At 29.9% G+C, this 27,612-nt stretch overlaps 1 protein-coding gene across 3 annotated transcripts in view; it reads right to left on the minus strand.

The window, feature by feature from the left end:
* The window catches only part of LOC128991266 (ras-related protein Rab-37), a 193,882-nt gene that overhangs the window by 137,114 nt on the left and 29,156 nt on the right, over positions 1–27,612 (minus strand). Inside the window, exon 1 of one of the 3 annotated variants that reach the window (XM_054414002.1) lies at positions 9,022–9,075. The exons of the other annotated variants lie outside the window; for them this stretch is intronic. The gene's annotated coding sequence lies outside the window, so the exon portion shown is untranslated. Of the gene's footprint in view, positions 1–9,021; positions 9,076–27,612 lie in introns of those variants that run through there. 3 annotated transcript variants of the gene reach the window in all.

The following is a 27,612-nucleotide window of genomic DNA, read 5'->3' on the forward strand; positions in this document are numbered from 1 at the left end:
ATTTAGACTACAAAAATGACATCATCTACTCAAATCCATTTAAAGGTAATTAAGAAATCACTATTGTATTAAAAAAACATGGTTATAAAATTCTTTGTGAAGCCAATTTTTAGACTAGGAACCCCTTATATGCATCATCAAACTTTATTTCATTTTTTCATTTACTTACACCGAAAATATTTTGTAACACTGATGACAAGACACCCTGTATAATTATTTTAGCATGTAAAACTCCCAGTGTAAATAAAAACATGTAAGAAATTGAAATCCCTATACCTGAAAGTTTAATATTTGGAGTAAAACAATTTTCAGTGGACAAGAGATGAACTGAATGAATAAAAGTAAAAGTATATTCTAAATTCTATATAATATATTAATAAGATGTATAATATGTAAACAATATCTAATCAAGATATGGAATATTTAACTAAACATATTTAAATTTAGTAACGTGAAATCATTTGAAGATAAAATCACAGGTTTACACATAAAAAATAGTTTTGAATACAGGTCATAGTTGATGATCCTATTAAACATCCACAAACCATGAATATTTATCAGTCTTGAAATAACAGTACAGTATTTACTCTTGTCAAATATTCTGTTTTAATCACGCCTATATTGCAATGAACCTTTGTCACAACGAAAAATATGTTTGGATTTATGTATTCAGCTGAGCCAAATCACTACTAAGTAATTTTGTCAACCTTTATGTGTACAAGGATTTCATATTATCCCCGTTTACTTCAAAAACAAACATAGTAGCCTACCCTTTGCAAGTAAATTATAGAGATGGTTAAAAGTAATAATTTCGTGAAGGTTATAGTTTATTTCTTCACTGCATTTTAAAAGAATAATCAATACTATTACACCAATGAGTTTATATTTGTATGACCTTTTTCCAAACAAGGTAAACAAATTTAAATTAATGACTAATATGATGAAAAATATTAGCTTCAGTACTTCAACTTTCAAAATCCTCTTTAGAAATATCAAAATAACCTATCAACCCATTTAAACAATACAATCAAAGAAAAACAACATTTCTGTGAGTAATATGTCAAAACATAAACCTTGTGTAAAGAACCAAACTTAGTCAACACTCTAGAAGTGTGTAGAGACTGTCTATATTTAAATAGGATATAATTTTGAAACACACTTCTTCGGAACATACTATATTTTTGAGGAAATTCGCAATTCGATACAGCAAGAAGAAGAAGAACTTATTTAATATATATATATTGTCAATAAAGCTATACTCAACTTCCACATTCCCACTTGTATGAGAAGAAATGTTGAAGGAACACAAATCACTTAGTTCTTGTTTTGGCGGGAGATAGATCACATTCACAGTAATGTTTGACAGATTCTCTTTACCTTTACTTCGACTCTCAAGTATCTGTTTTCCTGTTCCACAAAGTCATTACTGTGGCATTGCAAATACAAATCGAAATCTAGTTAAAACTTTATAACTTTATTGATAAAAGTTAACTCCTCTGTAGCGGTTACATCACTTCACTTCAAAATCTTAACCTCAAATTACTTTTTAAAATTAATATACTCCATCACGTTACTAAAAAACGAGATGCTCATATATCAAGTTACGTTAGTATATGTTTTATTTACTTAAAATTATTTAAATTGCCTTTAAGTACAAAAGATTTATACGTTTTCTTTTAGAGACACAAAAACAATTTTGCATCAAAATCAGATAAAAAAAATGAGTTTTTTTAATCTTCACAATGTATATACATATTAAACATACAAAAAGAGTAGTCCCGCATAGGCCATGCAAGACCTGTGCGCGGGACTAAAGAAGAATAGATATTGCCGAAGTCTTCGTGGTAAGACCTATCCGGGAACATTGTACTCGCAAAATATGTTATAAATGTTGTTGCCCTATATTTTTTATCATTTCCAACAATATTTGCATGCCAACACAGTAACGTTAAATTACAGTAGCAAAAAATGTAGTATCTTAGTTGCTAAATTCATGTTAAAAATGTCGTATGATTGATTTATGTCGTTTAAACTAATTTTTTTTCATTTCACCAGGTAATTAAGGACACACAGATTTAATTTTAAACCTATCCTGATTTAGACAAAAATAAACAAATTGAATCAAAATTATTTTTATGTCCCACCTTCAAATTCTAGGACGCTAGATCTAGCTCTTAACTATCTAGATTATTCCTAGAGGGTTGCGGCATTATCACATAGATAAAATCCACTGGTGATTTGCGGGATAGACCACTAGACCAGCTCTCCGAATCTCAAAGGATTGGATGTTGCATTTATTTTAGACAAATTTACAATTCAATCCTCTTTTTTCTAATTTGAATTATTATTTTCGATTATTTTTCTGATGAATATATTGGTTTCCCAATGCTGACATTTTCAATGTATATTTCACAAAATGATGCAAATTCCCAACCTCACTGTCACTCACTACAAGAGTTTTTGTTTAGGGTTGGATGTGTCTTTGCATTGACGTGAGGGTTTTGTTTTACACTGTATGTAAATAAAGTTACGGATTGAATGAAATATTACACATATATGGTTACAAATTCACCTAATTTAGTAACCGAACTGTTTCAATTATTTTAACAAGTTTTTTTCTCAACTTTTTACGGCTGTTACAGTTTTTTTTTATATTTGATAAAAATGTATAATGCACGAGTATATATATAACTATAGCAAGGATAACTACATTGCCTTTGGAAATCACACTTTTCTGTACAGAGATTAAAAAATTGCATAAAAAATGCAGACAAATACTTGTATAATGTATAACGATTAATCATTGAAGACTGCAGTATAAGTCTATTGAGTATTTAATCGAAATATGGTCAAACCTAAACAGCTACAATTAAAATATACAGTAATTTAATAGTTTTAAAATTATCGTTTAAAATTAATAATACAAACATTCACGAAAACTGCGCCTTATATATTCACTGGCCACTGTTTATACAGATGAATCTACAATAAATCTAACAAAAGAATTATAGGTTTTAGATTTTGCCACAATAATGACAAGGCCTGTAACGATTTTAATTACGTTATTTTCTTGTAAATCATAATGAGCGTGAACTACTTTTACGACAGTAGTAATAAAATAAAATACAACCATTGATGTTAGAAAGATTCGAACAGATGATTAAACTAATAAATCTGGAACATTTAATGACCTAATCGATAAATACTGTATATTCAACAATTAATCATTTAATGACTATAGAGTTAAATAGGTTTTCCATCAAACATTTAATGCTGTATGTTTTATGGAACCTTCGTTAAAAGTTAGATCTACATAATAAAAAATAATTATGTTACCATTAGTATGATTTCAACTCGTGTAGAGTTCCTAGAAATGTGGATTCTAAAATAATTGGCTGTTTGGTGTGTTCCAACAAGCATTATAGTTAATTGCTTGTTATCTGTGTTCATAGAATTTACAAACTGCAAAATTGGTTATTAAAATTTAAATGATCATAGTATATAAAATGCTAAATAATTTGTGTTTATAACAGTATTATGATTATACCATAATAACATTTCTGGTAAAAAAAATAACTGTGTAATATTATTATTTTAATGGTTGGTTTTTATACTCATAACATTATCAATACATATAACTAGTTTGTAAAAGAGTCGTACAACAATTTTAAAATATAAAACTATTCAATGAAAACTAAAAATATTCTCACTACTGCTCACTTATTTATTTCATCTTTTGTATTAAACAATAGATAATAAATATGAAATGAGGTTCTTTATCAGATCAAGCACATTATTTATAACTCATTCAGTAAAACAAAAAAACCTAATTTTACAATGGCAACTTTGTAAAGTTGATCTAAGACTTAACAACAATGGTCTTTTTGACCATAGACAGGTGGTTGGTTTGCATACAGTTAGTTTTTACAAGAAAATTTAGTCAAGTTAAGATTTAGTTAAATTACAATAAGAAAATATACAGAGGAAGAATTTTCATTAAAATTACCAAACTGGAAAACCATTGTTGTATTTATTTGTGCAGGTGTCTTTGTTTTTACAAAAAGAGGTTGGCGGCCTCTTTTAACCTTGCATTTGCCCGTCCACATAGACTACAGATCTGTGCGTGGAACGTATCCTGCAAAGCAAGGGGTGAGCCGGTACAGTACAAAGGTAAACTGTACTGATAAAAGTTAGGGGCAGTGACCAGGATCCGAACCCACGACACCTCTGCCTTGGGCCCGAAGTCCGCGACGCTACAGACTGAGCAACCGACTCGCCTACCTATTATAGTCTGACTACCTATTACTCAGCACAATACAAAATCATATCTAAAAATAAAAGTTTTGAACAAAATCCCACCAACCATGCTTCTTCTCTCAGACATTTCCCAAAATATAACTGATAGTTTTAACACATTGAAACCTTAATGATGAGTTAAGCATCTGTATTATTTAATTTTGTGATTTAAGAAAATAAATAAACCATCCCAACTCTTTATTAGCGAATTTCCCTATAGGGAAGTAGCTATTACCGTAGGTGGCACGGTAAGACCTAGACCCGGGACCGATTTACTTTTTCATTTTGATGTCCCCAGAGGCCAAAAACACCATTCGTTCAAATTTTTATATATGTATATATATATATATATATATATAGACTTATATATATATATATATATATACGTCCGTGAACGCGATGACTTGAGTAATTTTTGTCCGATTTTGATGAAATTTGGTTTAAAGGTGTAAAGCGGGATAAACTTGAATGAGTTCGCGAACCAGCACGATCGGACCATGGGAACGGGGCTTTACGGGAGGGTTTATGGGGTCAAAATTGGTTTTTCTCACTTTTGACCCTCAAAACACAAAATTTCCCGATTTCTCTTTAGACCTTTTTAAAGAGCTTAAAAAAACAAATAATTTAGTATATAAAAGTATTTTTGTTTGATAATTAGTAACGGATAAAATTAAAAAAATTTTAAAATTAAAATTCCCATGTTATTCTTATGGAGAATATTGTCAAATGTTGTAGTTTGCTTGTTTATGAATATATTTTGATCAAACTTGGCAAATTTATTTATTTTGTACTAAGCTATCAATATTTTACTCAAAAACACACTTTATTAGTTTCCTTCTAGCAGCAAACCTAGGTACTCGTTAAACCTAAAATTATTAAAATATATTTAACTGAAAATCAATTCAGACAAATGGAAATTCGCTTAGTCGGCAGGTTTGCTGCGGCGGGGGTATTATATGAATATACGTGGAATTTGTCTATTTATTTCGTGAACCACCTCAGGGATTTTAACGCTACCGAAAATATGGAAAACAGTATCAATTATTTGAATAGCAGAGCGGAGAAATCCTGAAGGGATTTCCGAGATGAAATCTTTTTTACCGAGGGACCTGCACTGAATATTTCAACGTGTAAATGATTGATACATATTTCAAGAATCGAAAAAGTACGAAAGAATATAAGCTTTAAAAACCCATTCATACCTTTCTTTAGGATAAAATATAATTATGCATTCCTCGTATAATTCATAGAGAAGCAACATTTATTTTTGCGTTGTGACTATTCTCTACAGAATGTTACAATAAACACAGCTTTGTAATTAAGCGATTTAAAATCCATTTGCCTTGGTTGGTTTACTTTTATTTGCGCATAACTAATACAAAAAGTGTATCTTTATGTTTAGGAAAATGTAGCTATATATTTTCTACTACTGAAACAATTGTTTTGCTTTGTATCCAAACCTTGTAATAATAAGAAACTACTGTACACTATCGTACCCTGCGTGATTGGATGAATAAACATTACTAACTTATTACAATTACAGTATAATGATAATAATAGTGTACTGTGTACATTTAATAACCAATCCTTTATTATTTTTATGATAATTTTACATTAATTATTTTCTTTTGTTTGATGTTTGTAACATGAAAAGTCATGCAACATGTTTGTTTTAGTCAAAATGTAAAAAAACCTTTTTAAATTAATCACTTTATAAATTTATATTTATTATACAAATAAACTAACACTTTTAATAACATTAAACAACAGGAACATAACCAATTAAATGGAGGACTTTTTATACTATTTATTATCATAGAACATTCATAATACTTATTTCAAATAAACTCATAATAATTCATTGTGTGTAACATTTTTATAAACATAACACTGTTTATGTCTATTTATAGAATGTAATAAATACACCAGCCAGTACATTATGGTTCATAAGACAACATCCATATCTGTGGACCCGGCGGGCAGATCTTGTTATTCTAACTAAGCTATTACCTTGTTGTTATCTTGTTACACGCTTAGGTGCATTTACCTTCTTGTTATAAACCAAAATACTATTTCTTCTGGAGATTTTTTTCATTTTTCAAAAATCCAAAATTGAACATTAATATTTTAATTTCAAATATCAGATTTTTTTATTTACAGGATGAGGCAGACCACCCGTAGATGTACTTAATAAAATTAATTCCCCCCTAAATCACATACGAAGAATCCATTTAAAATACTTAGAACATGATTCAAGCACAGGGCTTTCCAGAAATGAAGATCCCTGGTTCGAATTCTGAAACTTCTTTATTAACGCCACGTGGATCATTTTTTAAGAGGTTGGTGGCATCTATTAAACTTGCATTTGACCGTCCACATAGACTACAGATCTGTGCGTGGAACGTACCCAGCAAAGCAAGGGGTGAGCCGGTACAATACAAAGGTGAACTGTACTGATAAAATGTTTGCAGCAATCGCCAGGATCCGAACCCACGAAATCGCTGCCTTGGGCCAAAGTCCATGACGCTACCAACTGAGCCACCGACTGCATATCTCATTACCTACTCAAATTTGATTTGTTTAACTTTAAGAACGGACCTAAGCCGCCTCTTTAGATTTGTTAAGGCTTGTTATGGTAGATATCGAGAATTTGCAAGTGATAATGCTAACAAGCTGCAACTGTCTTTGTTAATTTTACAGCTTGCTGCAATGCAAACGTGAGGTATGCAGTTTGGTATTAGTGGTTAACTGTGATTAATATAGGGTAATATAGTATAATCAGACTGTGGATATTAGTACGACAGTTCGCCCATATAATTACTAACATCCCTGATATGTGATGTGGCCGTTTAGTATACATAGTGTTGATCAATGTTATAATGAGGATTCTAAAAACAAAGTACGACGATTTTTAAAACAATGCATTATGTTCTTCCCCATACCTCTTTAAGAATTCTCATGAGTGAAGGAAGCTTAATATGATAAATTATAAAATATATAGTTTTAGCGAATTTTCCATATAAGGATAAAGCTATTGCGGTAGGTCTGATAGCAGTATATAAACACGATATCGCTTTACTTTTTTGTTTCGATGCCCCCTAAAGGCCAAAAACACCATCCGATTAGATACCCGTAATATGTGTCCATTTACACGATGGAATAAAAGCCATCCGAATTTAATTGAATTTGGTAAGAACGTAAAACCTGTTTTGAACGAATTTGAGCTCTCGTTTGTGTAGCTTTAACTTATGATAAATGAAATTATAAAAATATTTAATTTTGCGATTAAAATATCCTGGTTATTTTAGACGTAAACAAAATTTATCATTAAATAGCTACGTAATTGGACGGTAATTTCTCAACACAGTTTAAATAGCTTTTTCCAGTCAAAAAACAAATATCAAAATTAAAGTTCTGAGTGTAAATAAATTCTAAAACTAGATGAAAAGTTTTGGACACCATGATCTCAACATCATGTTGTTGACAATCTCTTAAAAACATTAAACCCCACCTTAAAAACCTTCTTTTGCATAATCGAATTGAATATTATAACTTAAATGCTCTTTAGGTAATCAGCATAAACGCATAGAAGGAAATAATAACAATTTAAAATCTATGTCACCCTTAGCAGATCTTTTTCTTGAATCAAGTAATGTTATTGCATAATACAGTATTTATTTGTATTGATTGAACACATACGCTGAGTTTGGCTAGTTTAAGTGATTGGAGTGGTGTACTTCTAGCTTAGAGGTTGGAGCACTTCTACAATCAGCAAATGCACTAATAATCAGCAATAATCACAATCAGCAATAACGTTATCCTAATGACAATTAAGTAACACGCTGGTCTGAGGCCTGCCTTCACTTAACCAGAAATATCATAATATAATAGTGTTATAGAAAAATGAAATTATAAAGAGTTTAAATTTGTTATGTAGATATAACGCAAGTATTAGTTTTAATTGAAAATCAAATCAGGTATGGAAATTCACTTAGTCTGCAGGTGTTCTGCGGCGTAGGATATTTCACATATATTATTTAGTTTTGTACGACACGAATTCTCTTGATCATAAATTGAAAATGTCGTACATCGATGTATATCGTTGAGTACGACTAAATCAATCTTCCACTGCAAACGGAGTTTTAGAAAATAAATAAAACTAGATGGGCTACTAACTGAGCTGTTCTTAAACTTTGAAAACAATAACATTTAAAGCCATGGAGTGGTTACTTTTTCATTGCAAACTTTTGCCGCCTATTGGTACTGTATACAAAATAATACAAACATCTAAATTTGCAAATAAGAGCGTGAGCTGTTTTATATTGGATGAGCTCAAAACGTTATAAGACATATTGAAGAATGTCTAATTCCAATATAATTATATTACATATAGTCTTTGTTTCGATGTAAGTCCAAATGTATGATCGATCGTATAAAAGATTTTCATTAAAATAATATTATTATTATTTTAATTATATTTAAATTATAATTAGAGTGATGGAGTAAAAATTAATGAAGTCTTCCTTTTTAAGTAATCTAATCAATTTAATTAAGTTACCTTCTTTAATCTTAAAACCAATGTTCAAATTTCTTTTGTAAAACTAAACAAATAGAGTCTTCCTTACGACATAATTAACATTCATGTGAAAATATACACAGCCTAAATTGAAACACCATAACACTCTTAAGCAAATATTACTACATCAATGAAAATTATTGTCTTACCAAATTGATCACAATTTGTCCAATATCACTTCAAATCCCAACCTATCACCACAATGACTGGACAACAAGTGATACCCTGCGGTCGCCACATCCGTTACCATGGTTACCTCAGGCATGCGCAATATCAGCTGATAACGCATTGTTTGTCAGCTGTTCTTGCCAATATTACTTGATGAGAACATTAGTATGCAGTAAGGAAGTGAATTAGCGGAGATTAGGTTTTGCATAAACAGACCTGATTGCAAACAGGATTTTTGTTTCGTTTTTGTTAATTATTTTCATTTAACTGATTTTTTAAAGTTTTAATTTATGGAGTAAGTTAATCAATTATTAAAGAGATAAGGATGCCACATAGGTGCGTAATTTAACCCAAATATGAGTAAAGGATGAGTGTAGAATGGAGTGAGATTATCTGTGTACCTTTATTAACTAAGATCAGCTGTTTCATTAGCCAGGATCAATTATTTAAAGTATTAAATTTGAAGACGTTTGCTGACTAAAAATTGTTTGTGTACACTATTGTGTTTCGTTATTGAATGTTGTGAATAAGCTAACGGAATTTTAATTCTTATCTTCCAAAACCCATCTATATTTAGTGAAACAACATATCATTAACCTGATAAACTTGTTAAAGACAGTCAGGTCCTACAGAATGAAATAGTTTATATTTTACAGATATTCGCTCTAATAAGGATGAGTATGTACTATGGGTACGTAATTTGAGTTGAATCCGAATACAGGTTTAGTGTAGAATGGACTGTGTTAAACTCTTTAACTTTGTTACTGACTAAGATTAATTGATTCGTTAGCTCTGCCAATTGAAAAGTCTAATGATCAAGAACAGCTAGTCAGTTTTTGGGGTACGAACATGAACATAATGATTCTTATCACAATCGAACTGGCGACATTCTGATCCCCAAGCAAGCACTGACATTTTTCTCAGCTGCATAGAAAAACTTTATTAATAGTTTCTCCTCAAATGGCTTTTGGGACAAATTTAATTATGTGTATCGTTGTATTTGTAATATTAATAATACGACTGTCATGTATTTACCCACACTGATTACACTATTAAACATATCTTCCCCTAAAACACTAAACGTTACTGATGGTTTTTGGAAATTTACTCGATTTTCACAATATTTTTTTCTATCCAACAGAAAAATAAACTCACTAATTGTAAAATACATAATGAATAAATAAATTGGCGTTTTCTATCGTAGTGATACCAATCTTTGTTTGGTTTAATTTGAGTCAATTTGTAAAACCATATTTATTTCTTTATAAAATAGGAAAATAATCGCAGCTGAAATAAACTTTTTTTGCACTTTTCCAAATCACCGGATAGCAGTTTTATAACGTACTTATAAGCTGTTAGTGATATGTGGGATTAGAACCCGAGATTTTAGGGTACGATTTCACGTTTTAATTATTAAACTAGGCCTACTTGCAGCCTGAAAATATTAAATACCCCCGCCGCAGCAAACCTGCCGACTAAGCTAATTTCCATTTCTCTGAATGATTTTCAATTGAATCTATTTAGGTTTAACGAGTACCTAGGTTTGCTGCCACAAGAAAACTGAAACTAATAAAGTGTGTTTTAGTAAAATATTAATAGCTTAGTATAAAATAAATAAATTTGCCTAGTTTGATCAAAATATATCCATAAACAAACAAACTACAACATTTTCAATATTCTCCATAAGAATAACATGGGAATTTTTAATTTACAATTTTTGAATTTTCTCCGTTACCAATAACCGTACAAAAACACTTTCATATACTAAATTATTTGTTTTTTAAGCTCTTTAATATGGTCTAGAGATAAATTGGGAAATTTTGTGTTTTGAGGGCCAAAAATGAGAAAAACCAATTTTTACCCCATAAAACCCAACGGAGAAACCCAGTTCCCATGGTCCGATCATGGTGGTTCGCGAACTCATTCAAGTTTATCTCGCCTTACACCTTTAAACCAAATTTCATCATAATCGGACAAAAATTACTCAAGTTATCGCGTTCACGGACACATATATAAAAATATATATACAAATTTGAACGAATGGTGTTTTTGGCCTCTGGGGACATCAAAATGAAAAAGTAAATCGGTCCCGGGCCTAGGTTTATCGTGCAACCTACGGTAATAGCTACTTCCCTATAGAGGAATTCGCTAAAAATAGTGATTTACTTACAAAAATAAGAAAAGCTCTTTCTAATCAGAACTCTAACCATGTGCTAGTAAATTCACTATGATTGTCGCTCCAATTGTGTTTTAATATTTATTTAACTTTGCCACCTACGATTTTGAAATGGTTGTTGCTTTTTACTTTCTGTTCATTGGAACCTAATTGGTTAAAACTACTTGAAGTAGTGCCAACCTAGATAACGACATTTTCTGTTGGTTACAATTTGATATAATAGGCCTACAAGATCTTTAGTAAGATTGTAAATTAAATTAGCAACAATTTGAAGATGGATTAGTGATGGTCAGTTTCTAAAAGAGTCGAAGTGTCTTTATCTTCAAAATAATGTGTAAGGGCAGTTATTCTATAGCATAAACAAATCATCTGTTCAATTTGTAGACAATCTAGACAGTTTTTAAAAAAGTTAAAATTTTAACAAGTCCCACTGCCTTCTAAATCTTGTATACACTAACATCAAACAGCTGTTAAAAAGGATACTCAAATGATATTAAATAGGAATAGGATATTCAATCAGCTGTTCCAATGGTAATCATTAGAAGATGGATATAAATTTAAATTACTTTCTAAACTTCGTAACCTACATTACAGAAGCAACATTATTGATAGTCGTTGGTCAATTTCTAAAAGCGTCCAAGTTCCACTGCCTTCTAAATAATGTATAACTGTGGGTCAGTACATCGGACAACTGTTCGATAACGTAAACAATCAGCTGTTTCAATGCCTTACCGATCGTTAAGAATGTGTGTGCTGAAATACCTATTCGTATAGTAGAAAGCTAAATCTATTGCTCCAAAATTTACTATATCTGTACTTATAGTTAATTTCTTCAGCTGATCAATTATATTTATTTTACACTCTATGATTCAGTATAATAGTTTGTTGATTTTGAAGATTATATTATTACATTTGTTTGATTGAAAACTAATTTATTAATTGGTTAGAAACGGTTAGCTTAAGTTAAAGCTTGTAAGCTTACTGTGGATAAGAGGTTATCAAGTTAGGATTAAGCTCTAAGAGAAAACCAACAAAAATGATTTCAGTATAATATAAGATTTTATTTATTTCGAAAGATTTTTATTTTTTTAACCAAAATTATTGGATTCCCGGATGCATTGTAGTTTTTTTATGTTACTTTCGAAATTAGATTACTGTTTAAAAAATATTGTAATACATTTTTTTCTTATACGACCTCATAGGTTTAAAGAAACCAATAATAACTAACTGGCATTTATAGTTAGTTGATATTGCCTAGCGAATATGAAAATATTAAGATAGTAAACTTTTTGGCATTAACTTTAATGGTTGTTAGTGTTGGGAAAATAAACAAACGTTAAAAATAATGCGAAAACCAACTAGTTTTCCATACTAACATTTCAGTATTTATTTAAATAACACTAATAAACAATACAACACACATATGGTTTTATAGTCGTGTTTTGTTACAAGAACTCAAAGCAATTAAGGTAAACAGTATCTAAAAACGACACTAGTTGAAGCAATAAGTAAACATAGGAATATGTGCAATAATATACTTTCTATTCATGTTTCTCTTAACAATACAACCATAAAATATTTCAAAGAAATTTCTTATTGACTTGCGTAAAACAAGGAACAACTTGATTCGAATTTAATGCTGTAGAAATCTCAATCGCAATATAACATTTTTTCTTAAGACATTACTTCAGGTTGGACCTAGAGGGTGCAGCATTATCACTTAGATAAAATCCATTGGTGATTTTGAGGGATTTGAACCCGGGACCTCAGGCACTGAAGTTCCGCTCTCTAACCACTAGACCAGCTCTCTTCCCAAGTAACATTAATATTAACCTAATCATCTATCACAAGGTATAAGTTGATCTCACTATTAATACCAACTCCATAATCGTTTATAATTGGTTTGGTACCCCACAACAGTTCAAACCTCATGGGGTTAGGGTATACACACTTGGTTTATCAATCTGTCAAATCAATCTATAATCTATAATCAATCTATACCATAAGGTTTAACGTCTCTGAATTTAATTGTTACATGGAATTTACACATATCATATTTATCTCTAGTGTTTGTAGTTTAACTTTAGAGTCTATGTAAAATAGAAAGCAAACTGGTGTATACGTAAAGTGAGGGCTTAGGTCCTTGAGGCGCTAGTTCGAATCTTGGCAATCACCAATGGGATTTACGTGATGGAAAACCTCTGGGCCTTGATAAAAGTTATGTCACGTTATTTGGATTGAGCCTAGCATCCTAGTATATCGAGGATGACTTAAAAAAGAATCTATACAATATTTAAGTTGAAGAAATTCATTATGACTCTAAGACGCACCATTATGTTGAATGGGATATATTCAAAAGTTGCAGCCAATAAAAGTATTTTAGTTTATGTTGAATTTCGTCCATTTTTATTTCGTCTGATTACACAAAATATACGTACGATGTTACATCTGTATTTATTAATTACTTATCTATCTATATATTAATAGGCAAGCATGTTTCTTTAAAACCTTTTTTCTCAGCTCGTGTGCATCGTAGGGAAAATCTACGCATACTGTTAGAAAGCTATTTTCCTGTAGGTGTGCAGAATCCCTTTATAAATTAAAATAGGCTCAAAAATAAGCACAAAAAATGAATTTAAAATTTTGAGAAATTTAACATGGATATTATGATTTGCCATGCTGGCGACGAAATAACAACGAAATATAAACAGAAAATAAAAACAAATGGAAGAAACACCAATCGCATGTTTTATTCAAAGTGTGGTGTAAAAATAGAGAAGTCTCTAAATTGCATATTTTTGGTCGAGTTTCTACCACTGGACGGCCTCTAGTATGATTAAAAAGACCATCTCCAAAAAAATTATTGTTTAATTATCAGTCAAGAAAATTACACTCACAAAAGTGAATAAGATAAATATAAAATATAGAACAGTCGGCCTACTCAAAATAAATTGAAACGTGTACTTTGGTTTAAAGACATAATATATCTTAACTGTTTGGCATAACAAAAATTTTACTTTAAAGAATTTTAAAACAGATTCGCAACGTAATTTTAGAAGGTTTCATTAGCAGGTGATTCCAAGTAGGAGCAGCTGGAGGAATAATTAATTAATATTTAGGGAAACGCCACTTGGGGCGTTCAGAGTGTCTTCGCTTGGCAAAAGATTAACTTCACATCTTACAACTTTGAACTTCTCAATTGTATATGATGATAGTAAAGTTTTACTTGTGAAACTCTAAACGTTAAAATGTCCCTTGATTAAATTGATAAGTTTTGAATAATTTAAAATATTTTAAAATTTACGGAAGGGAAAAAAATATTGTTAAGTTTCCTTCAGAGCGGTGAATCGTTAACCAAATTGATTTTGAGGGACCATTAACAACATTAAGTTCCAGTAAAACTTCCCTGACGAAAATAATGTAGATTATTAAAAAAAAACCTTTACCGACTAAGCAGATTGATGACATAAACATAAACATGAAAATAAATTTGTATAAATATTATATATTTAACAATCCCACTATATATATTAGCAGTACAAATTACGCACCAACACGTCCCAACTACACACACACTTAACCAACTAAAGATGAGTAAACAGATTAAAAAATGCTTACCACAAACCTGGTAAAAGTTGTAAATAAATCGTTTGAATTGTCTAAAATCGGTCATAATTTGAAATATAATTTAAAGAAATTACTGCAATCAAAATTCTATTTTAACTCCAGTTTGTTAAAGTTGCACTAATGGTTCTTAATTGTAATATAAACCTTAGACGGAATAGCTAAATATGTCCTAGTTTTATCATTAGGGTTAATGGCAAAGTTGACATCCAAGTTACACTTATCCATTTATAAACTATATAAATTGTTTTATAAATATTAAATGAAAATAACGTCTAGTTAAGCCCTGGTTTATTGCTTGCTGTTTAATATAGTTAATAAAATATTTTTACCACTAAGGGAATATTTTAGTAGAAATCCAGGCATGTAAATGGAAATTCGCTTGGTCTTCAGGTTTGCTGCGGCGGGGGTATTAATTAACTAAAATTCAAGCCTAAACTGAAAAATAATTTGTGAATTTTTAGGTTAAATGTGGAGTCACAAAAGCGAAAAAATAGACCCGTTTTTTAAATTTGCTTTGTTTGGTTTCTAATTTTTTAGCCCCTCTTCAAACGATTTGCAAAGGAAAATAAGAGTCATTTTGTAGGTAATTAAATGCCCTACAAATTTGATTGTGCTATTTGTTTTCCTAGAATGGGTCATTGCTGATTTACAGCAATCTAATGTTAGAATTTTGGAAAATTTCGGAAAATTCGATTTTCCCCTTTTTATTAACCCTAGAGTTGTGTCTTGATTTCTTAGAGTGGTGAATATTTTCTTGGCCTTGTTTTTCACTAAAACGCGCAACAAAACTGAGATATAGAGAAAATCCCAAGAAAGAACTAATTTTTCCCGATTTTTCCAATATGGTGGTGGCTGCAAAGGAGGCAAAATTGTGCATTTTGCATTTTTAACACCTACTTATCACCGTAGACAACATATACAAATTTTGGAACTACCGGACCGTTTTTTAGTTAACAGACCTCTCTCTATTCACTGGATTATTATAATGTATATGTGTAATATTATAGATAGTATAAGCACCACTACGCATTCTAACGATAACGGACGTGAAAGCCTATGCATATATTTTTTTTTAATTTGCAACTATACAAGCAACAAACATTGTTTATGATATTTTCTTAAAGTCTCATACTTAGTGGATATTGAAAATAAATTTAATAAAATCTCCATCAATGGTTTTCTTGTTAAAACTAGTCAAGAGACATTACGAATTCAGTTAGACTCAGCTTTAACCAGTAATAATTAATTGACGTTTCCAGGAAACCCTTAATGGTTATATCTTAAGTAACTCTGTAATTGTTTATCTTTGTTTATTCAAACGATGACGCATTGTTATATTGATTGCTTTAATATAGGCCTAGCCTAATTTTTTTAAACATGCATAAGTAATTTTTTTTCTTAAGACAATTTTGACATTTTTTGACTTACAATGGTATATTTGGATTAATAATAATGAATGAATCGGGAAACGGATTGATTTGACTCTAAGAAGCACACATTATTCAGTAGTGAGAATCGTAGAAATATAATTCATCCGTGTGTATAATTAAATTTGTATTACTAAACCTCTTCGTAAATTTATGTGGACAGCGCAATATATAAAAGTTAATTACATCGAATAACATTAAATTATAACCTAATTTTTTACTAATTGGGAGAAATAATAATGAACATGAGGTTTTTATTGGTATTTATTATCCCATAAACTTCCAAACGAAAGAAACTGAGTAAACATCGTTCATTTTATCTGGAACTTCTTATTCTTTTTATTTACCTTAGGGTTTTTGCTCTTAGTGGGGATTTTGCTTTCTGTTGCTTCTCTGTATTTATTCCCAACTTTCGGAGTAAAGCACTCTGACTTAACTTCCTATTTTCAGACATTATTGTACACGTGGATACGCTTGTAAAAAACTTTGTTATCAGTAATTTAACATTTCTTTCCAACTTATTGTATACATCCTGTCCATTGGCAGATTATTATACGAATATTTAAGTATTTGGTCGAGAACCTCATTACTGTGCCATTAACACGTAAGGTGTGTTTCGTGTATTATCAATTTAAAATCAAATAATCTAATTTAAATAAATTAGAATAGAGAAAACATTATTGCACTAAAAACTGTTAAATGTGAGAGTGGTTGTTTCAACAGCAACAACATAAAAGCATTGAAATCTTATTTAAGAATATTAAAGCATGATATTTCATAAAATCTATACGCTTTTAAGAGTAAGTATCCTTAAAATACTGCCTTAGCTAGTGAATGAACCACTAATTCAAAAACTTGTATATCTACATTTTAAAATAAGCCAAGATACTCTTCTAGAGAGTAAAACTGAAGGCGATGTTTCAGTTTTTTTCTCAGAAGTTGGTAATCCTGCTATTGTTGCTCCTTTAATCTGATTGGATTAGTTTTAACCAATCAGGTGAGATTTGTAATCAGGGAGAGTTTTTAGTTTGGTTTCTGTTCTGTTGGTACTGCTTCTTTTAATCTCTGAGATCGTACAAATGATTGATTTCTTAAAGTATAAAGTAAATTAAAATATTAATACACCACTGTTACGATTTCATATCATAAATTCTTTAGTTAATTCGTATTTAAAATATACTATTATTATTTATCTTACTTTGGAATAACTGCTTTAGAAAATCATGTGAACATTTAGCTGAACAAAATACGTATGGACATAATACAGTAGGATAATTTCTCGGAAGTGTCTAATTGTTGTTCTGTTTTAACCTCCAATGCGTTTTACACATTAATGAAATTTAATATGGTAAATCGTATTATATTAACGTAATTTAAAGCGTTTTCCTTGTTATAAATACCATACAATATTTTTCCTCATTATTTGCAAAATTATTTCCCCTGTGTTGTTCAAAGGTTTATTGAGGACATTTTCCATCACGATTGTAAAAAACAAACCCTAAGTTGGAATACACTACAGAGGGTAGCAGTCAAAAAATATGCACTGTATAGCAGTCAAGTCATGATACAACATGCAAATAATAACCAATCACAAAACACTGTAATCTATAAAAGGTTGTAACGTAAAAAGCTCACACTAGTTGTAATGTATTAGTTAAGTTTTTTTCACCTGAGGACGGGATCAGATTCCAGATCCCGAAACGTTGTGTATTGTTTTTTACAATCGTGATGGATAATGTCCGCAATAAACCTTTGAGCAACATTAACTCACCATCACCAACAATGAACTTCAAACAAAGAATTTCCACTATTTTTAAGATTTTCTAGTAATATTTTATCTCACTAGAGAAAAATTGATAACGTTTCTGCAGGTTATTTCATAGTTTATTTTGTCTGCTGTTTTCCTATAATATTAAATTATACACGATTGTCCACATAATTGCTAATCAAATCAACACCTTTTCAGTGATTCGATATTCACCGAATCGCCGGAAATAGGGAACTCTGTCCCAAACCTTTGGTGCTCACTTCGTAAAAATTAATTACGTAAAACTGTTTGATAAATTAAAACCAAGAATTATTAATTGGAGTTTACCTAACCACAATGCAATGTCTGTAAATAAATAATTTGAGGATGATCATTACTTTAAATTTCAAGGTATGCTTTCATTAAGATCTACATAAACCCCATCTGTGTTAGCATAAAATGACACAGTTTTAAATTAATTTGAGTATCCCAAACTTTATTCATTACTAAATATTGAATGAACGTACGTGAGAGATAAACTATTTACAGAAGTAGATTCTTAAGCAAACTTAACATGAAGCGTAAAGTTACGTATTCAGATGGCCTTGACTTTAGTGTCTGTAACGGAATACATTAGTTTCAGTTTAAAAATAGCTTCGTTTCTTATTATACTGTAAGAAATGGCTAGGTCACGATTGTTACCATTTAGATTTTAATTGGTTTAAATAACAAAATCGTCCCAACCTAACCTAGGTTAGGATTAGGTTAGGTTAGTTTAGTTTAGGTTAGGAGTACAAATACGTCAACCATCTTTTATATGTATTTACCGTCTTGTGAGTAAGTGTAAATATATTAAATGCGTTATTTGACGTATTTGTACTTTCAGGTATTTAATAACACATACGATAATGATCAAGAAGTTATTTAAGTTAGGTTATAATTATTAAGTGTGGTTGGTATACTATTTAAGTACATTTGTCATTAGCATTTTATAAGGTTATTTGTAAGACAAATCTACAATCATTCATCTTATTTCCATGTAATTTTGACCTATTGTTGGAAAGCATCAATTAATAATCCCAGTGACAAATTGCAGTTGAAGTTAGAATCGATTATTCTCAGCCACACCAGTCACCTCTGTTTTGAAGATTAAAATAGTATAAAATTTGTAACATTGACGTAAGAAATATGTTTTCGACATACTGCAGAAAGAAACAGCTGTTTTTAATGCATGCGTTATGGGTCTAAAGTAGCACTTTCATTCCCTATCACTTTTAGTCCCTAGGGAGTAAATATCAGGTGTTGTAAAAAGTTGTAAATTTCGATTGTGGAATTCGTATCGATCGAAATTATTTATCGATTGATTTATTAGGTAAGGTTTTAGCCTATTGTTGTCGATTGCTTGACATATCGATGGTATAATTTACTGTAAAGAATTCGTAATAGACTAAATGGTTGAATCACTTACTAAACAGCTGCTTATTTGCATTAGCAGAATTGGAAATAAGCTGGAAGTGATTTTGAGACGTTATCTTTATATAAAAATTATTTCGTTTTCTAGCTTAGTTTGTTAATTAATGATGCAATATGTCGAAAAATAAAGTTCCCCACATGGGCTAAAACTGTCCTTTAACCCTCGCTCGAGGTTAAAAAGAGTCACTTTAGGCCCTAGTGATAAAAATATACTACTATCTAATTGTTTAGATTAAAGCACATACATATTCTACTGCTACCTATCGTAATAAATTATTAAGAAGGCAGTGTAAATCATCAACACTAATTTATGTAAGTTCAATTGTACTAAGTCACTAGGTCATCTAACTACATCGAATATAATTTTAACACATATTTGTAAACTTAAACAAAATTGAAAACCATTTAAATTTCGTTTAATACTGTAAAATGAAAATTTGAAAACGCGTTTGTAAACTGGAAATGAATCTGTCGGAGAACGATCAAAAAAGCATCTACGTCAATCCATTAACACTAATATAACGTGTTGTTTTCACAGGTTGGACTACCAGTATTTATTTGTAAAGAATAATTTATATAAAATAAGGCCAATATAATCATATGATAATGCTTGATCTTATGGCTTGTAGTCTAACCTAAAGATGCAAAAATTATACAAAACTCAAAGTTTTATATTAGCAACTATGATAGGCTTTAAGATAAGTTTTGTAGGTTGAAAGGTTTTACGTTAAAGTGAACTTTACATTTCCAATGAAACACTAACAATAGTGACAAGTGTTCTCAAACTTTGAAATGAAACCATTTTAACAAATACATAAACTCTCTATTTTATCATACAGTGGAAGTTAGATAACTGATCGGTTTCGATATATGGATTCTCCATACACTTTTTGTAAACCTTAAATTAAATAAGTTTGCGAAAAGTATATTGTTCACAGTTTTATATTTTCCTCTACTCTACGCTTATGAAAACTATGAAATTGTTATTTAATCTATAAGTTTATCCACTTAATTCAATAAATTGTGTAATTAAATGTTTCTAAAAGAACGCTAATACTGCAAAATGCAATGACAACAAAAATTAGAATAAAAAATCACTACAACCAGATCGTCTGAAATTTATCCTTAGCTACCACATTTTTGTAGTTACTCTATTACCTATTTTTAGTTACATTTTTAACACCCATTTTCATTACAGTTAGGTTTGAGCTTGAATAAATAGTACTTTTAACTTTTCAAATATCAAAACCCAGACTTAAATAATCACTTTTGGTACACAATGTAATTTTCAACTATTTCCCATACCATCGAACTGTCAAATTAAGATTTCCTATAATCCTGAACACAATTCTGTATTAACAACTCCTAAAACTATTATAAAATGAATAAAAACTTACAAAAACACGACGGTAGACAAAAATATGTATTCCAAACGAAGCTCAAGGCAACAATGCACAAGCTCTGATAGAGTATGAGTGTAAACCATAGGTAACTGCAAGCGTTCCTCGTTGGTTACCATAGCAACCAATAGGGCACGCGCAGTCAGCTGTGACAGTTCTATATATATAATAGAGCAATTAGGGCTAAAATCATATTGACATTTGTATGCAACAAGAGTCTCGACTTTGAATGGTGTCTGATGTTGAATTAAATGTTATTTTCGATCAATACATCTATGACGTAATTAAATTCTGATTACATTTTGGAATAGTTTCATCTTTTTGTATGATTATTTTAGTAAAATTAATTTTATTCAATAAAGGAATATAGGCCTAATCAAGCAATCGTATGGATACATATTTTTAAATTCTTTTAGGAGAAAAGAGTTAAGTTTCAACTTTGATTGGTAGATTCAGTTAAGTTAAATTATATTTTTGTCAAACAAATCTTTGTGGGGTGGTCGAACTAGGATTAAAGTTTAAAAAATTTTCATCTCCATGGGATAGTTTATTTCACCAAATTGGAAAAGTAAACTTTTTGAAATGTTTGCAAAAATAACATTTTTTTACTCTTTCACGTACGATAGGAGTTTCAACTTTAATTGGTAGATTGGGTAAAATTATATTTTAGTTCCAAACGATCAAATTCTGCAAATAGGAATATTTCCATCTTTATGAGATAACCCTTAATTAAAATTTGTTTTATTAAACAAACCAATAAAAATCTATTACCTAAATTTTTCTTTTAGCTTTTTCTTCTTTGCTAATTTTTCTTTTAGCGTTTGTTGTTATTTTCTTATGTCATCATATGATTAACTAATATAAGTAATCAAAGGTACATTAAAGAATTTGGGCCGTTCTCTTTCCAAAAACGTAAAACATTCAAATGGCGTAATAGCTATTTACCTTACAAGTGTAGTAAGAGCGTTTTTACATCACGCAGGTGAATAAAAAGTGATGTAAACACGCTCTTGCGTAACGTGTAACGTACAAGATTTTACCTGACCCGAAAATATACAGGAGGTTACGAACAATAATAATCATTATCCATTTCACTCATCTTCTAACAGTAACGTTCATTTACAAACAAAAGCTAGGTTAGGAAAATTCATCAAAACATAACAATAAAATTCAAGAGCACAGCTGATTTCTAGCGTTGAACGTCGTTGGCTCCATAGAGGTATATTTTTTAAGTTAATCACGCAATGTTATTTAAATGGGTTTCATTACATCACCGAGTGAGTTTTTGATACTTTACATCACTCGAGAAGTAAGGAAGTTGTATACATCACGCTTGGGATAGGGAGGTTTAACATGGCGGGTTAGGTAAATTTACAAAAGCATTTTGAAACGAGTATCTCGGTATAAAAATATAACCTTTGTGTAAAATATATACGTACAACAGTACGTTTCACAGTAAAATGAACTCCGAAGACAAACAAAATTACAATAATGAGTTTATTTATTTTTATTCAAAATATTTTTCGTGTATATGAAATATTTTTTACAACACCGATGATATAAGTTCAAGGTTTTTAAGTGTAATGGAGGTAGGGGTTAATTATTAATTCTTTGAGAAATTCATTTCCCAAAGCAGCCGTTTTTTGCTTATCTTAAGTTAGGATAACTCGTATTCTCTACGTAAACATTCTGGGCTCCATTCTCACATTAGGATTTATTCTAATAAGGTGATTCCTGGAAGAGCTAATTAACATTATCATACTTAATTGCACGTCAGGTGATTTCAGTCTGTATTTATATTTAAAATGTTATCCTAACAATCTTTACCTTGAACTAAGCATTTTAAAATTAAGATGAACTTTTCAACAAGTTTATTGTTAAATTTACGCGTGGTAAAACTATATGTTTTTCATAAAACATTATGTGTACAGGAAATATGTGTTTAGGGTAAACAAATATTTTACAGCACGTGCTTAGTTTATATATGGGAGAATTTTATAGAGAAACAAAAAAGGTAAAACTTTTTATAGATATTAAGTCGATTCCCTTATAATTTAAGGTTTAAATTTGCATAAATAAAACTTTAAAATCGTTCAGTGCAAATCCAATTCTTATTTAATGCATTAATTATAAGTATTCTTCTATATTCAAAAGTTGTGTCTTTTTAGGAATAATTCATAGAAAATCTATTATTTTTTTACATTAAACACATAACAACTTTAGCAAATTAAAATACACGGGCTACATACCAACCAATGGAAAATTCACATACTGATGTTTTGAAAACTGATTGGAAGCAAAAAACAAATTATACCTTTAAATACAGTGCTATTTTAAGACTGATTTGAATATAAATAAGACACTACTTATTTAATACTTCAACACACACGCATCCAGACACGTAAAATACTTCAACACAATCGCATTACATGCATGTACAAGCCATTAAACATTGATATACCATTATACTACATTTAATCGTTAAAAACTCATAGAAGAGTGGCTTAAATGGCATTGAAGAGTGGCTAACACGAAAGAATTGTTAGGATTTAAAAATTATAGGCTATGTTAAATTTTTCAATAATACACATTTTTTCTTCAGTAAAAATAAAAATGTTGAATACGAAACCTTTGATCTAAACTAAAGTGGGCGTTTTGTCAACTTATCTTGCAAAGAAGTTCTTTAACAATGATGGTTTTTGATGTTGACGTTTAAAGTAAGCAGAGTAAACGTGACACAGATTTATAAAGACGTTTTACGTTTAAGAACATGGGAAATGTTCTAATTTAACTTCTTTTCAGCATTGGTTACCAAAGATAAAAAGGGAAATAGATAGTATTAGTTTAGTAATGCTATTGACTTTAAATACTGAATTTCTCATCCTATTTTACAATGTGGTCGCTGTTTTGACGTGTTTTTAATCTAACTTAGTTTGGGTGTGCTTACGTCGACTAAATGTGTTGCTCTTATTGTAGGGATAATTTCACAGTGTTTGCTATATTTTTTACATGTACTATAAGAAAATAATATGACTTATAGGTAGATAATTTAATTTTTGTCAAAATAAAAATGAATATTAGAAAATATAAAAACGTGCTCATCATATACAATACTAAACTTATTTTATTGTTTTATAATATGTCTACAGAGGAAGCTGTTTCATTTAGTGTCGTTGACTTTGAATGTATTATTTGACATTTCTGCTATATGAACAATGTATATTAAGTTTTACTCAAAGGAGCGCAGTTGAGTGAACTTCTCAAAGAGTTAGCAACAATTGAAGTTACATTTCCTCTCGTAGTTTCCATTCTATGACAGTTAATGGAAACGTAAATAATGCTTCAGTTTACAGTTTTTGCACTCTCTGTTGAACAACGTGACAGCAAGACTAAAAGTCTTTGTTTAACTGGTCAGACGGCAAAGAAGCTATCATATGATAACTCAAAACTTACCCTCTACTCATCATAGATTTGTGGATATTTATAGAGATGCACTGTGGATGCGTTACTCAGTGGTGTGGATTAACGTCCGCACTAGTAAGTACTACGACTATCCGCAGTACAATCCTGATAATTAGACCAATTCGTTAATACCAAGGCAAGAGTGTGGTTCGGATTCCACTATAAACTGTAGGTCCCTTAGTTGCCATTAGCTGTTTGGGCTATTAATTAACAGCTGTGTCTAGGAATGTGTAGTCACTAACAAGAATACAAGATCGCGCCACTCATCCTTCACTCATATTCACTCATAATGCGCACATAGTGGCGTCCCCATCTTAAATAATTGATAATTATAATCGTCACCATAACAAACGCCCCATGGAGCGTCGGAATTTCGTGTTGATTTTACCTCAAAATAATTTATTTTACTTTTGACTAAATTCTCATAAATTAGGTTATGAAAAACTATCAAGTTCGTCAACTAACTTAAGCTATCAGTCAAGGTATAGTTTATTTCATCAAGTAATTTACTTGTGTTTTTCTCACTGTATGTTTCCAGACAGGTTACTAAAATCCTACAGTAGGCTTATTAAACATAGGCTTTTTAAACTAAAGCTTCATATACACCAATCCTAGCCTAAAGAGTTTAACCCAGGTTTAACTTTGTAAACACATTGAACATAGACAAGCCAATCAATTACTGATCAAGTGAAGACCAAGGTTTAACTCGGCAACGATAATTTGTAACCAAGTTACAAGCCTTAATTGAGTTACTGCCTTTGAACATGGAGCTTTTTGAGTTTGGTAACAAGGAAAATAAACCAAAACGTGATTACTAACCGTTTACCGTAATGATTTTGATCCATCTTTTTAATTACGTAATAAACTAATTTTTTGTATGCAATAATGTATTATACTCAGAATTTTCAGGTAGAAAAGTTTTACTGAACAACTTTCGAAATAAATCAGTTTATGAAAATTGCGGGGCTCAAATGTTTAATGGACGTTTAAGAAAATCGGATTCCGTCTCAAAGTTTCAATTAGCTTGAAAACAAGAGGACGTTCAGGTTGTCAATTTAAACAGCTTGATATTTTTTTGCATATTTTTCTTGAATTTCGTTTCGATAAATAATGTAAATTGCATGAGAATGTTTATTTTTAAAACATCCGATAATTTTGTTCAAAGTTTGTAAAATATACGTAGACAGTATGTAATAATCAAGAAAACTAAAGAATATAAATAAATGTAAGATATTTGACTAAATTAAATCACAATAATCTTTTGAAAATATTTTATTATTGTTCTGTAATATTAAAAGCGATCCAATAATTTTATTTCCATTTTTTATTATTTTATAAAGTAATGTAGTAGATTAAATATACATTTAAAAATATGTATCGTAGCAATGTAATTAATAAAAATAATTAGTCTTTATAATTGTTTTTCTTCAATTAATTGTCATAATTTGTAAATTATCATTTTATGTAAGGCTTAGCCAGTTTTAAACACATACCCATTACAAATTTACATTCGTCGACTTAAAAGCATAATTATCGACTTCACCATAAAATCATGAGGTTTTAGTAAATTTGTAATGCAATTAGTAGGATTTAATGGTCAAATTATAAATCACCACATCAATGAGGATTTAACTGTTCACGCGTTTATGGTAAAATATCTATTAACCGTTGATAATTAATTGAGGATTAAGCAGATTTTTAGTGACCGCAGGTCCTTCAAACACTTAATTATTTTTGTCGTTGGTTAATGTAGTTTAGGTTATTATTTTTACTGTATATACCACAAAATTAAAATAGAGTTATATTTTTTTCAATTACTGTATAATACTTTTATGTAAAACATATTATCTTAAGAACTGTATATCATCTCTATAGTGAACATTTTAAAATACATGTATTAGAATTTTGATTATTCATTCAAAGAACTGGTTTAAATCCGTTATATCCACGTTATACAGTACTTGTAAATAGCTTTAATTTAATCTTCTTAACAAGTAGGATAAAAAAGGAAAAAAATGTTTTTTAATCAAAATAATTTATTCTTAGGCAGATTAATGAAAGCAGTTGGATTTGTAGTATAATACTTCTACATGCCAATAACTATAACTTTGTATTTAATACATTTTTGGAATTTTATTCTTCGTACCAAACACTTTTTTCTCCACAGTAAAAAATAAATGAATAATGTTTAAATTAGTTGTGATATGATTAAATAAAAAACCTCGTACAGCTAAGCATGAATTAATAGCCATAATTTAAACAACGAAATATGGATTAAAATATTAAAACTTCACATAAAATATTGACAGTGTTATAATAACATTACCAAAGACGAATTCGGGCAAGCATTTTGTGCATAAAACGATAATATTAAATTTAACTGACAGGTCAATTTATTTTCCAATTTGATAGGGATTTATCGCTAAACTTTTTATTTAATTAAAAATAGAGATAAAATAATAATACGCAACTTTACTTTTAAGATTTTTTAAATATTTATTACTTTGGAAGCTTCATTGAATAAATCATTTGTAATTGGGCAATACAATAATTAATAATGTTATCTAACAAAAGTTTGATTTATTAATGATACCAGAGGTAAAAAAACCCGTATCCTTAAAAAACGGAAAAATAATAATGGCACGTGTATCAAAATAAAAATGTTGGTATGAAATAAAATTCAAATAGGGTTACAATTTATTACAGTGTGTAAGTTCTCCATAATTTAAAATTATTCCTAAGGTAAAAAAATATGTTTAAGAGATTTTATAATTGAATTGTGCATGAAAATCTATATAAACAACGTGAGTGTTTATTTTATCTGGTATCTTTAAATTAAATTATCATTCAAGCGAGTTTTTGTTTCTTTGGCTAAATTGAAACTCGCTTTCCCTCTTAGAATTTATAGAAATTAGACAAAACCTTATATTACAAATTTCAACATTTTGCGGTAATATCCCTTGATGATTATAAGTCCAGCCTACTAGATTGATGGTGGATCAAATAAAGTTTTGAATTAAAATGGTTAAGGCTGTTGTTGACCTTCGAAACCCTGAAAACCTTTTCATTAAAAGGGCTGTCAGCTGCGTTGGCTATATTGCGTTTTTTTTTACCGAAAGTCAATTTCAAATTGAACTCCTTTAACCTGGCAAATCAAGTTAAGACCTTTATAGTTATAAGATTGGGTAAATGAAAATAGCCTGGCATTTGTGTTTGATTGAATGCTCTTTATTGAGTGATTTTAAACGAGTAAAATTGTT

Source organism: Macrosteles quadrilineatus, unplaced genomic scaffold (genome assembly GCF_028750875.1).
Source record: "Macrosteles quadrilineatus isolate MER2022 unplaced genomic scaffold, UCM_ALF_1.0 Scaffold_1__1_contigs__length_201487025, whole genome shotgun sequence".
NCBI lineage: Eukaryota > Metazoa > Arthropoda > Insecta > Hemiptera > Cicadellidae > Macrosteles > Macrosteles quadrilineatus.